Source organism: Chelonus insularis, unplaced genomic scaffold (assembly GCF_013357705.1).
Source record: "Chelonus insularis isolate UGA/USDA-ARS -01 unplaced genomic scaffold, ASM1335770v1 contig_44_pilon, whole genome shotgun sequence".
Taxonomy (NCBI): Eukaryota; Metazoa; Arthropoda; class Insecta; order Hymenoptera; family Braconidae; genus Chelonus; species Chelonus insularis.
In genome coordinates this window covers 108,779-118,304 of record NW_023276585.1, presented here as the reverse complement: position 1 = coordinate 118,304, position 9,526 = coordinate 108,779, and the positions used below count along the sequence as shown (strand labels likewise).

General features: G+C 31.1%; 1 pseudogene; it reads right to left on the bottom strand.

The window, feature by feature from the left end:
* Positions 1 to 879: 879 nt before the first annotated feature.
* On the bottom strand, positions 880 to 2,477 carry LOC118069853 (ephrin type-A receptor 4a-like; annotated as a pseudogene).
* Positions 2,478 to 9,526: the final 7,049 nt, after the last annotated feature.

Below are 9,526 nucleotides of genomic sequence, written 5' to 3'. Positions count from 1 at the left end.
TTGAATCGAGTTGGCTATCCATTTTATGGATATGGGAAAAATCGTATGTTAAAGTCATTAAAATCTCATCTATTGAATTATAGTTTATATTGAGTCATCCATAGACAAAGTCTATGAGAATTATTTATTTCCAAAAATTGCTGTAAGCCAGGCATTTGTTGATTATTTGAGTAGAGTCATTTTTACTATTATAGAATAAAATCGAATAACAAGAATATAGTTTTTTTTATTTGTTAAGAGATGATATTACACCTTTCTCTAGTTTTCAGAAGAGTCATGTTATTTGAAGAGTCCAGATGCCTCAATTCATTTGGTGATAGTCGTTAATGTTTTATAGTCCAATGCTGTTTGCTAATTATCTACAGTCTATTGTTATACAGTCGAAGCTCGTTAGTGTTGACACGTCCATCCAGGATCATTTGTTAGTATTGTCGTTCCCTTATATCCCTACTACTCGTGAACCTATTCTCATCATTGCGCATAAGAATGCACAGAAAATAAAAATCGAGCAAGGATACATACGTGTGATACATAACCTGTATTTAACATATATCTTAACTATAGTGTCAATTGAATTTAAAATACGCGCTACTCACACAAGATTTTATTGGTTATTAGAGAGATCGGAGTGGGGCGAAAGAATTGCAACACTAGCGAAATCATCCTGCCAACACTAACGAGAGCAACACTAACGAGCTTCGACTGTAGTCTATTCTACGAGCTTAGGATACGGTTCCTTTAGCGTGCCCTTCCAAGAAAAAGATAAGTTCACTTCCCCTCATACAAAAAGTAAGTGAACACCATTACAATAGCGCTCGAACAAAATTAAGAAATTAATTTTTGTCATTACAAACTTAATAATTGGTGATAGAACCAAAATTAAAATGTACCTATAATTATTTTATTTCAGTAAACCATTAGGCTCACAAAAATAATTGAGTCCGTATTATATTTTAAACATATTTATTTCAGATTAAGTTACTTATTTATTTATTTATTATCTATTTATTCAAAAAAAAGGGGCAATATTCAAGGAATAATAATCTTTTGTGTACAGTTGATAAAGTGAATAGAATATTTTAATTGAAATTTTGAAAAATAACGGACAAAGCTGTGGTGTTGTAAATTACATTACAACTCAACTTTGCTAAAAATTTGTCAACTTGCAATAAATGTAAAAAACAATTGATCACTGATTGGTTTTGTGCTAATTGCCTTTAAAATATTTTACTTCTATTTCTGTTTACATAAAAAATAGCAAAGTATCGCTTCGATTCAATTCTATACTCAATTTCAATACTTAACGTCTCTTAAAATTAAGTGAGACATATATTGTAGTCTGATTTGAATATGATACTGATCGTTCTAATCTTTCTATTAAGTTGGTATCGTTCTTGCTCACGTTCTCTCTTTCACTCTCTTCCACTGTCTTTACATTAATTACTTTGTTGATATTATGTAAATGATGAATAATACAAGTGAGCAAAAAGTGAAACTTACACACAAGTACATTTAATGAATTAATGAATAATTCTATTAAGCGAATACAAAAAGACAATTTTAATATACAGACACTGGAGTAAAATTATCTTACGGACACTATTTGTATGTTGGAATAGTCATCATCACATCTGTTTTTCTTTATATCGTCAGTGTTATTTTATCAAAATGTTAAATAATTCTTTATATTTATATAATATTTTTTAAAAGAAGAACGATATTTAGATCGATGAGTTCGCTTTTTTTGCCAGCAATCAAGCATTAATTGATATATAGCTTCAAGACAATCCATTGGTGTTAGCAATCGGTATCCCTTCTCAATTGATTAAATAACATCTTGGTTCGACCAATTCCAATTAGGTCTCTCACCATATGACCTAACTTCTCCACAAACTATGCCCATACTCCACACATCTGATGCACTTGTAGATTTTCTAAATGTTATTGCTTTTGGTGCAGTCCAACAAAGAGGTATATTTCCACCCTAAATCAATAAAAAAAATGTATGACCATTTACACTTTTACATTCAGTAAAATTAAATTTATGTATGGAAAGATTCGGTTTTACTTACTCGAGTTCTATAAGCACCTTTCGTTGCACTTTCAATTTCACGACTATGACCAAATTCCACAATTTTATAAACTAGTGTGGCATTAACAAGAAAATTTTTTGATGCTAAATCTAGATGAACATAGTTCATCTTAGCTAAATATGTATTGTATTTCACTTGCAATACTTTTTAACATTCCTACCAATTGTAACACTTGAAATTTGTCATCATTGGCAAATGTATCCAAACTACCGTATTCCATAAATTCCGTAATAATCATAACTGAATTTGTCACATACTTCTTGTCACAATACCGTGAAAGAATATTACATTTGGATGCTCAAACTGATCCATTATTGACGCTTCAGTTAGAAAATCATTACGCGCTTTGTCGGCTGAGTCAGGTTCCAATGTTTTTATAGCCATCTATTTTTCTTAATTTTCATTTAATTTTGATTCCTCTTCACATATATCCCCAAATTCTCCACCACCTGAAAGATTTCTTTTTGCTATTATCTTCACTTGCTATTGTTGAAAATAAGATGAAATTTTCTTCTTTCGTTTTATTGCTAAATTTACCTATAATTGCTTCAATAGCAAATTCACGCAACGCTTGGTTTGGATCTTCATGTGTGCGAGGATCAACATAACTTTTTGCACCATTTGCTCCACCACCAACAGTAGCACCACCTTACTATCACCATCAATGTTAGCAGCAACAGTACTATACTTCTACCCTGCGTAAATAACGATGTAGTTACTGTAATCACTTATATATGGCTATCATTAATATGCATAATAATCTCAATGTTTTTTTGAAAAATATTCTGTCATTTTATCATAATTATAATCATCATCGTGGACATTTATCACTAGTACATGATTTTCCTTTTAAATAATAAACTCGAATGAACTCACAACACATTATTATTATTCAAGATAGAAACATTAACTCTGTGTTTTTTATTTTATTCATCAACTACTTCTTTCAATATAATGAAATTTATAAGAGAAAAAAATTTTTCCCAATATTTTTTATGTAAAATTGTAGAACAAAAAAGTATATCATGCCAATAATGTGTACATAAATTCAATTTCATCTTTCTATTATAATACTACTTAAATCAATTGAATTTAAATAAAAAAAAACTTTGACACTATTTAAAAGAAGAGTGTTGGTTAAAAAAGACTTACTGTAAGTCACAACTAGACCTGTCATCAAGTAGACAAGCAGGCGATCTTTTTTTGCGTCAATTGTTCGTGTATACATAAATATAAATTTTCAAATTAATTTATTTATTTTCATATAGGTAGTAGAGGTGGTGAAAAAATTTTTAAGTTTTAATCATATTATTATTACTCTCTTAAAAATAGTCCCCCTCCATGTGGCGGGCTCTTCCCTTTGCTTCTATCTTAGCGTCTTCCTTCTGGAAGCTTCTTGTGAATGTCATCTTGACCTTTGAAGGTCAGGCAAATTTTGTTTCGACTGATGGAAGTTACAGCGACTCTGGAACAAACGAGAGATTTCTACCATCGGTGGCGACATGAGTGTCTATTTAGGATCGTTGGTTGATACAGGTGTCACCACTTGCTCGGAAGGGACACTGAGTTGAATCCGTCTTGGCACAATACTAAACGTTTATAGCAAATATAGAGATATAAGCACCTTGATCTCTGAATGCAAAGTAAATCCTCTTTTTAATTGTCGAAATAGATTCAGCTTCTGTATTAATTATTATTTCGGTATTTGCATTGAAACGTTCTTCTCCAGCAGAAATGCAACCAATCAATTTATAACTTTCTGGCTCCCATGGTGACGGTTCTTAAGTAGTTGCATCAAATTCATAATAAAATAGTGAAAATGTTTCTTTACAACTCAATACATATCCCAAATACAATCTCTTGTTGTAAAATTGATCTCAATATACATTCGGTTTGCTGGACATCATCAATAGAAAGAAAACGCCAATTCATCAATGACACTATACTGATTGAGATCTCGGTTTCTTGAACTTCTTAACGAAATACTATTGATCATGTACTTAATCATGGTATATGTATCCCAGTTATTCAGTACTTATTTACAGTATCTCTTGATGTACAATCTTAAAATCGAGTAGCACAACCAACTTTATTACCTAAAATAGGATCCATTCAATTTATGATTTCTACTTTAATTCTGGATTTCAGAGTTCAGTTCACTTTTGAATTTAGAAGGATCTGTTATAAAGTATTACGTTTACCTCTATCTTTTAAGACTATCTCTGTCTCTATTCCAGTATTTTCGTTCATACTTTGCACATCTAGTCCAGTCATATTAAATTTTAAATCGGGAAATCTAGAAATGGATAAAATTTTAATAGAATATTTGTAGGGGATGTAGAATTAGTTTCCCCTAAAAAAAAGTGAGCTCCGACACCGGGCAAGGGTTGAAATCACCCTTTAAACGCTTTTTTATGCATTTTTTCACGTTTGTTCTCATTTTTTTCGAGAACTATAATAAATATGAAAAAATGTTTTAAATAAATGTTGTAGCGGCTACGTTTTTACATAAAAAAGTCCGCATCTTCGCAACCTTACCTGTAACAGGTAAAAAGTTATCAACCTCTAAAGGTTGGTAAAATTAAAACCGGTGAAAATATTGAACACCCTTGGCGTACGATACTGCTGTGAGAGAGACAGAGCGATACGTTCGCGCTTGTCACTCTCATTGCATGTTTTCGGGCCTAAACGCATGCATGTTAAACTCCGCCCTTTGAGGAAACAAGAAGAGAAGATACATAGAGTCAATGAGTTAGAAAAAGAGAGCCTTATTGACTGATTTTGGGCTTCTCCGGAAATATCTGACGCACAAGGTCAGTGTTTTCCTTTTCAATACATTCTCAAGTTTTAAATGTATTGAGTTTTATTTCAATTGACTTGAAATTAAAATATTCCCAGCCAAATAATAATAAATAAATAAATAAATAAATAAATTAATTAATATAATAAAATTAATAGAATATTATATATTTATTGTTATTATAATTACAAACGGCTATTTGAATGGTGAATAAAAAAACTATTTGAGAGTAAAATTTATTTAATTTAAAAATTAAGTATAAAATCATTTTTAACAATAAATTAAACTATATTTGAAATAAATTTTTTTTTTTTTTTCATCTTCTTACTTTACATTAATTTTTTTTTTTTAAAATTATTTATTTTATTTTTATTATAATTACGTAGTGCCATTTAAATTGTAAATAACACAAAAAAAAAAAAACAATATAAACATCGAAAATTCTGTTTCAATGAACAATTAAAAAATAAAATAATTTTTAATATTTAATTGAATTTTATTTTTAAAAAAAATTTTTTTTACATTGTTTTAAATTAATGTCACATTAAAACAATGTGAATTTAATTTAATTTAAAATTAAATTGCTTATTAAATGTATATATATATATATATTGTACGTCAGATATTTCCGGAAAAGCCCAAAATCAGTCAATAAGGCTCTCTTTTTCTAACTCATTGACTCTATGTATCTTCTCTTCTTGTTTCCTCAAAGGGCGGAGTTTAACATGCATGCGTTTAGGCCCGAAAACATGCAATGAGAGTGACAAGCGCGAACGTATCGCTCTGTCTCTCTCACAGCAGTATCGTACGCCAAGGGTGTTCAATATTTTCACCGGTTTTAATTTTACCAACCTTTAGAGGTTGATAACTTTTTACCTGTTACAGGTAAGGTTGCGAAGATGCGGACTTTTTTATGTAAAAACGTAGCCGCTACAACATTTATTTAAAACATTTTTTCATATTTATTATAGTTCTCGAAAAAAATGAGAACAAACGTGAAAAAATGCATAAAAAAGCGTTTAAAGGGTGATTTCAACCCTTGCCCGGTGTCGGAGCTCACTTTTTTTTAGGGGAAACTAATTCTACATCCCCTACAAATATTCTATTAAAATTTTATCCATTTCTAGATTTCCCGATTTAAAATTTAATATGACTGGACTAATCTGTTACTTTTTTTTTACATTTCTTCTGGATTTATAAGTATTAAGCCTTTGTCATTTTAAATGATAATTGAATCTTCTTTAAGCATCACTTTTCACACGATGTACATATTTATTCAAATTTTTTTCACACATGTATAATTTACATACACTTTCAAAAACTCTCAATTCTTCTTGAAATTTTAATTTATGTAATAATTATAATCAATTTATTCATAGTATTCATATCAACTTTTTATGTTAAAAAATTATTGAAGCGTTTAATACTTTTGAAAAAATCGAACATTACTTTAAAAATAACGAATTCATTTTTTAAAACTCTCACCACAGTAAAATAGAAAAAATGGAATTATAGATGAGTATCAAAACAAAAATTTTCATCTCAATAACAAATAACTATAAACAATAGACACATAGTCGAAAATATCAAAGTACTGTTCTTACTTCTGAAAATGTACAACTGTCGAATGTTTAAAATTTGTTTGCCTTTTAACTTACTTTACAATTATCCTTGTGATTACGAATTGAATACCGTTAATAATTATAAAAAATAATATTCATTATACTCCAAAAATTCAAATGAATTTGTGTGACTACATGCAGAGAAGAGAGATGTAAATAGAAGTTTATTTTTTATGGGACAATGTGGCCGGGAATTTTGATACGTGTTGTTGATGTCAGATAGCAGAATGGTCGAGATTCGGAAACGTTTCTGAGCGTAGGGTGGAGCTCAAGTTCTGTCATGTAGTGGTGGGAGATGAACGGTTTCCTAACATCATTCTCTGAGAAAATTTCTCTTTCATGTTAACAGAAGACAATGATAAGGGTGCGGAGTTTCAATTATCAATAAGTATAGCCATTTTTAGCTGAATTTTAGGCAAAGTGGGACTTGTGGGAAAAAGAAGCAAGATACCCTCGCATATCTTGATATTATTTTCAACGTCCCACTTTGCCCAAAATTCCGCTTAGAATGTCCAAAAATAAGTATACGTTTTTATATATACTGATCGATGGAAATTATTAAAAAATTGGGCTTACAGTTACGCATATTATCCGAACAAAAATAATAGGATACCATATACATCTAGTACCTCACTTTGCTTCACTTTGGCCAATAAATGAAGAAAAAAATTCTGGTACAATGACTCCAACCGTGTATATCCTAAGTAACTTCAAGAGAAAAATTCTCAAACTAGAAGTTACAAAAACTTTGAATTCAACAGAATTCAGTAAGAGTCAACAATCAATCATCATCATAAGAAGCGAGTCTATTCAATGAACTATTATCAATTGACCATTCGAAGTTTTGAATAATATACGGACCTTCCCAAATTAATTGAATTTTCGGACATTTACTTTGATCTTTTCGAGCAAAATACTAATTGATAGATTTGTAAAAATCAAAATAAAAACTACTTAATATGGTTTCTAAAATTAATTGAAGAAAAATTCTGAATTAATTTTCCGTAAATTTTTTTTTGCAAGAAAATTCACACTCTTTTTTTCTATGGCCAATTTTATCACACAACCAACATTAAAATTTTTTAGAAACATTTAATTCAATATTAGAATTCCTTTTACTAAAATTTTCTCGAATTTGAGCAGAAACTAATTAACTAACTAAATTTGTTTGTAAAAACTGTTTCTCTCATCCGTTGATCTGCATCTCCAAAGCCAACAATCCACCATCTGACGAATTTTCCTCCTTAACACAATCATCAGAACGAGTCCTCCATGTATCCTTTCTCGTTCGACGACGGTTTGGTGTTCTTGGCATTTTTCAAAACTTTGAAAATATTACAACGCACAAATAAAATATCTCGACACGTGAGAAGAATCACTTTTGACACCAATGTAAAATAAGTCCAAATAACAACTTCGGAAAATTAATAGATAAAGGAAAAAGTTTATTAAAGATTGACATCAATTAATAAAGAAGAAAGAATCCGTGCGGTCAACTCAAGTCTCAGTCAAAAACTGGAGATAAACAAACTCTTCCCTCGTTGCTATAAACAATCCAATCATCAAGCAACGTCAATAATTGATAAAACTATGGTTAGTCTAATAGTCATTAGATGGCGACATACAAATATTTTACAATATATACAATCTACGATGAGACTTTTCAATGCTGTACGCTGTCTACGGTCCTCTTATTTGCCTACTTGTGCATGACTTTTCTTAATTTATTTGCGGCTGTTACACTTATGATTGTAATTGATCATTAAATATTTTATACGCGGTCATTACGGAGGCGGAAAAATTATCGGAAGGGACATTCAAGTGTCCAAATGTCGCACCATCTTTCGTATGAAATGCTTTTAAAAAAATTAGCAATTCACTATTATCTTCTAACTTTTTACCGGATTTTATTGAATTAATTTGACATCTACAGCAAGTAAATTTTAAAAGGCAACGGTATGCTTAATAACCCGCAACATATTTCATAGCGCACGTTTCAAGCATAATCGGCTGGACATCATCACAGCTGTCATCTTCTTCTAATAAACATTCAGACATACTACTATCGAATTCATTATTCCCAGCCACCGCGTTATCATGCATATCTACCGGCAAATCATAACTTTCGTATACTACGTTGTTTTTAGAAATGATCATAATATTAGTGCCATCATTCATGTAGTTAGTCCCTTTTAGTGGTGCAACTAGTCATGCTACTATAATATACTCGAGATTATGTCTAATTTGTAGCGCAGAAGGATTGCAATTATTTCCGGACCGGCGACGTATATTTCTGAATAAATTTTTAATGCAGCCTCGATTAAGTCTCGCAGTTAGTAAATAACTCATATTCTCTGCTAAAAGATCGTCCGCGAACAATATTTGTATGATAATGAGCTAGGATAAGTGAAAAGGCTGGGTTAACTCAATCATGGATGGAAGAAAATTATTTAACACAGATAAACTTTATTAAACAATAGGCAACAATAATCACAGTTTAAAGTAAATGAGTTTATGAGTTCACTTAAGTTCATAGAACCGATGAGCACTGTAGTTACACTAGTTAATGAATGTTGGAATGCACTACGACGTAGGTTGTAAGTACACGCTGTTCACAATGAGTTCAAGAATTACGAATACTATTATCTATGAGTTTATTGAGCACAAGATGAGTTCAGTGAGCTGCTGACGGTAATTGTTGAGCACTAATTATAATCTCGATGATTACTTAAGTAGAATGAATGCACAACGAAAAATGAGTGCGTGTACGACAGCTACGATCTAGCGTCGGTGAGCGCGGTTCAGCAACTGATCGGCTATCGAGCTTCATCGAGAAAATTCGTGAAGCCCGGAAGTCGGCGTCGTTGATAAACCCTAATTGGTCCGAGTGATGAGTGTTCTGATTGGTTACCGGCTAGGTAACCAGATTTGAATTATGGAATTGAGTGAGGTTAGCGATTCAGTAATTGATTACTGAACACACCGCCCGCCATCAGCAACAGCGTTGATGA